We start from the raw sequence: 7,605 nt of genomic DNA on the forward strand, positions 1-7,605 counted from the left end.
TGTCAACCACACTTGCACTGCCTAACGATGTATTTATTTATCTCATCAGAATTAGTCTCAGCTATTGGTAGAAAATCATAACTGTCTACTTGGTCAAGGATTTCTTCACCTGACTTGATTGTTGGAGGAAGTTTTCTGACTACAACATTCCTAATGAAAATTTTCTTATTTCGCCTGAAAGGGTGGTCAACTGGTAAAAATTTATGATGATTATCAAACCAAGATACCTTCCCACTGCAAGGTAATGAAAATGCATCAGACTCTATCATGCAGTGTGGGTATGCTAATTTACCAGACGTGCTCCATCCTGACAACATTGAGTATGCTGGAAAATTACTGACCGTCCATAATAATGTAGCATGCAATCTAAAATTAGTTTTGCTTGCAACATCATAAGTCACTGACCCTACATTCTATAATTCATTCAACTCGACAATCAGAGGTTGCAAGAAAATATTAATTTTCTCTTTTGGATTAGTTGGCCCTGGAATAAGTACAGTAAGGAACATGAATTCATCTTTCATACGCATCCATGGCGGTAAGTTGTAAGGTGTTATTATAACTGGTCAAGATGAATATTGTTGTTCAGACTGACCAAAAGGTTGAAATCCATCTGCAGAAAGTCCGAGTCTCACATTACGTGGCTCCATTGTAAATGAGGAAAATGTTGTATCAAGATGTTTCCATGTAGGCGAGTCACAAGGATGACACATTATACCTTCTTTGTGCACATGCTCATGATGCCACCTCATGTAGCTTGTTGTTGTAGTAGATGCGTACAAGCGTTGGAGTCTAGCAGTTAACGAAAAATAATACATAACTTTCCATGAAATCTTTTTATTTTTCTTCCCTGGTATTCGACTACTATGCTTATAAAGAGGGTGAGTACAGATTCTGCATTCAATCAGTTCACTGTCTTCTTTCCAAAATATCATGCAGTTATTAATACAATAATCAATCTTCTCTACCGGCAAACCTAAACCTTTCAACAATTTTTTTGTATTGTAGAAGCTATCAGGCATTATGTTATCAGCAGGAAGTAACTCAAACATCAATTGACAGATGTTATCGTAACATCTTTCTGAAAAATTATGCTCTGCCTTTATGTTCAATAATCTTGTAGTAGCTGATAATTGGGAATGACCAGACGGAATCCCTTCCTACACTTCTCTTTCACTAGCCTTTAACATGTCATACATTTGCTGAACTTCAATTGTTGGTACATCATCTATATTTGAATGATCAACAGCATTCATAGTGTCATAAACCATTGATTGCATTGCATTCTCATTAGATGATGATTCCCCTAAAGGAGTTGTGCCTGATGATGAAGCATCCAAAGTTTCAATACGGTGAGACAAATAAGGCTCTCCATGATAGTACCAGTTGTAGTAATTTAGAACAAATCCTTTTTTTACATAGATGTACTTTGACAGTATCCTCATCATGGAAAGCTTTATTTCTACATTTGGAATGATTACATGGACAACGTAACATGACACCATCCATACATTCTGGATGACTCTTCGCAAAGTTCACAAACTCTTCAACTCCAGCAAAATAGTCATCTCGGATAAATCCATTTTCTAATCTATTATACATCTAATCTTTGTTCAAGTACATTGTATCCTAATAAACATAAGATTGATTATTTAGTAAGTATGCAATTAATATAATAGAGGTATTACACATATGATTCAATGTATTCAAAAACCATACCATGAATACAAAATATTAAGTATATAATTAAGAAGTTGTCCTTAACTACTAGGTCCATGCTAGGAGTCTAAAGTAGGTATGTTTCACAAGAAATCAATTATTCTAACCTAAAACTACAAGTAAGAACCTAGTCATCTTAGTAAAGCTAAAGGTAAGAATTTTCATGAATGCATGTCGTAGAGGGATAGAGATAAGAATAGGAGGAAAACAACAACCAAACTATTGAAGAAAAGTTTTAGTTTGTATGTGGTAGACAGTAGAGGCATAAAAAAAAATTCTGTGCCAACTTAAACATATTGCCATATCAGAAATTGAGAAGGGCATTGCTCCAAATTTAATCAAATGTTTAGTAATAATGGACAGATGCAACTTAAAGTGTCTCTTTAAATGCTAGATTTGAGTCCCTCTGATCCCTCAACTACAGACACCAGCACAACCGATGCCAATGATTCTAACATTGTGAAGTATTGTTCATGGATCTTATTTACTTGTATGGCATAAGAAAAAAAAATACTAACCAGCTTACATTTGATCATAATATTATTTCTCCCTAAATATTGTTCTACATCAATATCTATTCGATCAAAAAGGTTAGTTGAGCGAGTAGAAAGCATGAAACAAAAAAGCAACAAGAGTTAGTTTGTCGCCTCACTCGATCCATTTGATTCACCTTTCTAGATTCGTCCAGTTCACCTATCTTATTTCATTGAATTCTAGAATTTGAATATGAAACTCAATCAGATTTCTATTTCTCCCAGTTGAACTAATTAAACTGGACAATCTAACCCTCTTTTTAAAAGAGTAACGATAGATGGCTAAAGTTTTTTACTTCTTGCAAAAGTTATAAGAAACAATAATCTCTTGTTCACATAATTGTCGTCTCAGTGCCCCCCAAACCTTTTAGTCATTTAAGCTTGCCCAACCCTTTTGGTTTGTATGTACAACTCGGGCAAACAGTCCTATTGTCCAACCTAACTCGCCTATTTGATCAACTTTATCAAAATGGAAAGAAAATGTTCTGAAATAGACATTCAAATTGTTACAATTAGTCGAATGACAAAAAGACAAACAAGAAAACATTGATTAAATAAAACACAATTCAAGCTAGCTGAGGTTGCTACGAACTTTAAACTGAAACAACATGAAACATAAACTAGTAAAATCAATACAGAAATTAGCACTCAGGCAGCATGAATGACATTGAGATTAGAGAGAGACCTGAGGTACTAAGTAAACTAGTAAACTAGCTTTAGAAGCTAGCTTTAAACAGAAGCATAAACTAGTAAAATCAATTGAAGAGATTACCAATCACACTTCTGGCAAGGAACTGTTGGTTGGTCCTAGGAATATCGTACCGGTTCCCCTGTACAAAAATTTTGTACGAGTCTTGAACCTTTCCTAACAACCTATTGTGTTCTTTTGAAATTAAATATGGAATCACAAACGGAAAATAACATTATTGATTCCAAGTTTAACTTATCTGTTCTTAGAGGTTTAGACTTGGATCGCAAACGATACTTAACATTATAGATCCAAATCCACCTATGTTACAAATTCAATTAAATATTTATTTTAGAAATCGGCTCCCAGGTCAAACATGGCGAGACACTTGGCCTTCTTGGGTATGGGAACATCCACCATTGCCTCGGCAAAACCTCTTAATGAAATTCAATATTTAATTTCCTTATATAACTCTAGGTTTAACCAAAAAGAACAATCGAATCACAATTAAGATCGAAAAATAAAAGAAACACAAATTTGAAACAAATCCAAATATCTAGAATCTCTAGCCTCTTGTGTTAGGAATTCATACAAAGAAAAACTAGTATGATGCGGAAAATAATTACTAGTTATACCTTTCTTTGTATGCAATAACCTCTTGATCTTCTACCGTATTCCTCTTCTTATCTCGGACGTCGTGTGGGCGACGATCTTCCAAGACGAGAACCACCCAAGCCCTTCTTCTTCCTTCTTGCAAGTTTCGGCCAAGCAAATTTCTCCAAGACATAGCAAGTCTCGGCCACCACCACCAAGCTTCAAGGGATGCTAGAAACAAAGCCTCCTTTTCCTCCTTCTTCTCCTAGCAAGATCCGGCCACCTTCCAAGCTCCAAGAGATGATGAGGTTCGGCCAAGGAGAAGAAAGAAAAAAGAAAAGGGAGAATAAGAGGGCCAGCGACACCAAGGAAGAGAGGAGAGGAATAGAAGAGAGTTCACTTTGTGAAGGCACCCCTCCCTCTCTTTTATAATCATTGGTCTTGGCAAATAACGAAAGTTTTAATAAAAACTTCCTTATTTTCTTTGCCATGAAAAGGAAAATTTAATTGATAAAAAACAATTTCCTTTTCTTTTATTAAAGTGGTCGGCCACCTCTAATTCTCCAAGCAAGGAAAGTTTTAATCACAAGAATTAAAACTTCCTAATTTGTTTCCAGAAATTTTTAAAATAAAAATTTCTCTATTAATTTTCCCTTCATGGTTGGTTATAAAAAGAAACTTTTATAAATTAAAATTTCTCTATTAAAACATGTGGATGATTTCAAAAAGAAAAGTTATCTTTAAAATTAAAATTTTCCTTTCAATCTACAAATAAGGAAAGATATCAAATATTTTCTTAATCTTTTATAAAAACTATAATAGGAAAGATTTAATTTTAAAACTCTCTTTTAAAATCATGAACATGGTTTAATAAAAGGAAAGTTTTATCAAAAATTAAAATCTTCCTTTCAATCTACAAATAAGGAAAGATATCAAATCTTTTCTTAATCTTTTGTAGAAAGCTATAAAAGGAAAGATTTAAATTTTAAACTCTCTTTTAAAACCATGAGGATGGTTTCATAAAAGGAAAGTTTTATCAAAAATTAAAATCTTTCTTTTAACTACAAATAAGGAAAGATATCAAACCTTTCTCTTAATCTTTTGTAGAAAGCTATAAAAGGAAAGATTTAAATTTTAAACTCTCTTTTAAAACCATGACTTCCACATAAGAAAGATTTAAAAATAAAATCTTTTTTAATTTAATGTGGTCGGCCACACCAAGCTTAGATTCAAGCTAGGGTCGGCCGCACAACTTGGCTCATCCTATTTGCTTGGCCGACCCAAGCTTGGGTTCCAAGCTTGCTTGGTCGGCCACCTTAGGATGAGTATAAAGGTGGGTATAGGTGGGTATAATACTTTATAAATAAGAGGCTACGATAGGGACCGAGAGGAGGAATTGGTTTTGATCTCCCGATGAAATTAAGCTTCCCGTGTTCGCCCCGAACACCCAACTTAATTTCATCAATAATAATTCATTCCACTAAAGAATTATTATTGAACTACCGCACCAATCCCAAATTACATTTTGGGCTCCTTATCATGAGTGTGTTAATCTCCCTGTGTTTAAGATGTCGGATGTCCACTAATTAATTGAGTTACTGACAACTCACTTAATTATCTTAGTCTAAGAGTAGTGCCACTCAACCTTATTGTCGTGTCGGACTAAGTCCAACTGCAAGGTTTAACATGACAATCCTTATGAGCTCCTCTTGGGGGCATTATCAACCTAGATTACTAGGACATAGTTTTCTTGTATAATCAACAACACACACTATAGTTAATATCATTTCTCAACTTATTGGGTCTATTGATTTATCGAGTTAAATCTCACCCTTTGATAAGTCAAAGAAATAAATATTAAATATATGTGCTTGTTATTATATTAGGATTAAAAGCACACACTTCTATAATAACTAAGGTCTTGTTCTTTTATTAAGTCAGTATAAAAAGAACTTACCTTAAATGGTCTTGCTTAATACATTCAGAGTACACTAGTGTAATTTATCAGTTAAGATAAACTAATACCTAATTACACTATGACTATTCCAATGGTTTGTTCCTTTCCATCTCAGTCGTGAGTTACTGTTTATGATTTATAAGGAATTGATAATATTATCTTTGTGTGTGACACCACACACCATGTTATTTACAATATAAATTAATTAAACAACTACACTTAGCATAAATGTAGACAATTGACCAATGTGATTCTTTATTTCTAAATGAATGTTTTATACAAAAAGCTAGGCTTTTAGTATACACTCTAATAATCTCCCACTTATACTAAAAGACTATGCTGCCATATACCTTGCCATACATCTGATTCCCAAACCTTCAACATGTCCATCAAAAGCTCTTTCCTTAAGGACCTTAGTAAAAAGATCTCTTAGGTTATCATCTGATGCAATCTAGACGATAACAACTTCTCCTCGTTATACGATATCTCGTATTGGGTGGTACTTGCGCTCTATTGTGTTTACTTGCCTTATGGGCGCATGGTTCCTTCGAGTTTGCTACTGCACCAAATAATTTTGGGCAAACCAGGAATCACATCTAAGTCCATCATGAAGTTACTGAGTCATTCAGCTTCTATGGATGCCTCAAAGGCTGTCATATACTTATCTTCCATAGTGGAGTCCGAAAAAGCACCTATGCTTAACACTTGTAACAACCCAAATTCCCTTAATGTTGTTACCTTAATGCTTTCTCCCTTACTGTTGATTTGGAGCTGCTGTATAGTTTACTTGTGCTATGAAGTGGGCACGAATAGCCTTACTGTTAGTTTCGGTTGTGTTATACAATGAACAAGAACAGTCCATTAATTCTATACCAGTTTTAGAGTTTATAGTACAGATTTTGATTTGTTTAGCATTGCAGATTTTGAATTTGTTTAGCATTGCAGTTTTGATGGTTTAGCATTGGAAGATCCAATTAGATCTCTAGTAGCTTAATTAGATTTGCAGATTTATGATTGTTCAGCATTACAGATTTAAGTCTCTTTATTCTAGCATGCGGTGTGATTTCTTTTATGCTAGCATGTTATTTAAAATTTTCTTGTTGTTATTTCCTATTAGATGTGCAGCTTTACATGTTTAGTATTTTAGTATGTTCACATGCATATTCGAGTTTTGTGAGTTAGATAGCGCTTACTAAGTAATTTTACTTATAGATGCATTTTCCTCTTACTGCAGATAAAGGAAAGGAAAAGCTATAGCAAAGGAAGGCGACAAGGAGGTGCGGATGGATGTGTGATGCCTGGACTATAGAAGCCTTGGGATTTAGCATAAGAATTTATTAAGATTGCCATGTATTTAGACTATTGAAATTGTTTATTCATGTAGATGATTTAATTCATAAAATGACTTTATGTATTTAGAATTTTCTCATTAGAATTGTTATGCATATTAGACCTATTATCTGAGTTGTATAATGGTTGCATGCATGTTCAGATTAATACATTTATTTCAGCATGATTAGATTGATGTATAGTTTTAGTTGTGTTCATATGCTGGAGTAGAATGTAGAGATAAGTTGTTTATGTTTTCCGCTGCTATCAGTTGCATGTTTAGAGAGTTTATGTATTGATAATTACATGTGTGCAATATTAGTTTTAAGAAAAGTTAGTAGTCCAGTAGCGCTCCACCCTCACAGACTAGTAGGGAGGAGGGTGGGGTGTTACTAGTTGGTATCAGAGCAGTTCCTATTCTCTAGCATCACACATCAGCACCAACCTTGTCGTCTTCAAGTAAGAAAGTATTTAAATTATTTTATTAGTATGCTTTTCCTTATTAATTGTAGCATAGAGAAACCCTTAGAAATATTTGTTTACAAGTGCTAAAGTGAGATAAAAGTTTTTGAGCGTTGAGCAAAGTAGCAGTTAAGGACAAGTACCCTCTTTCCAGAATAGATGATCTATTTGATCAGCTAAAGAGGACAATAGTGTTCTCTAAAATGGACCTGCGCTCTGGGTACCATCAGTTGAAAGTAAAAGAAAGTGATATACCCAGAACAGTTTCCAGGACCAGATATGGATACTACGAATCTGCAGTCATGCCATTTGGTGTAACTAAT

Source organism: Zingiber officinale, chromosome 1B, assembly GCF_018446385.1.
Source record: "Zingiber officinale cultivar Zhangliang chromosome 1B, Zo_v1.1, whole genome shotgun sequence".
NCBI lineage: Eukaryota > Viridiplantae > Streptophyta > Magnoliopsida > Zingiberales > Zingiberaceae > Zingiber > Zingiber officinale.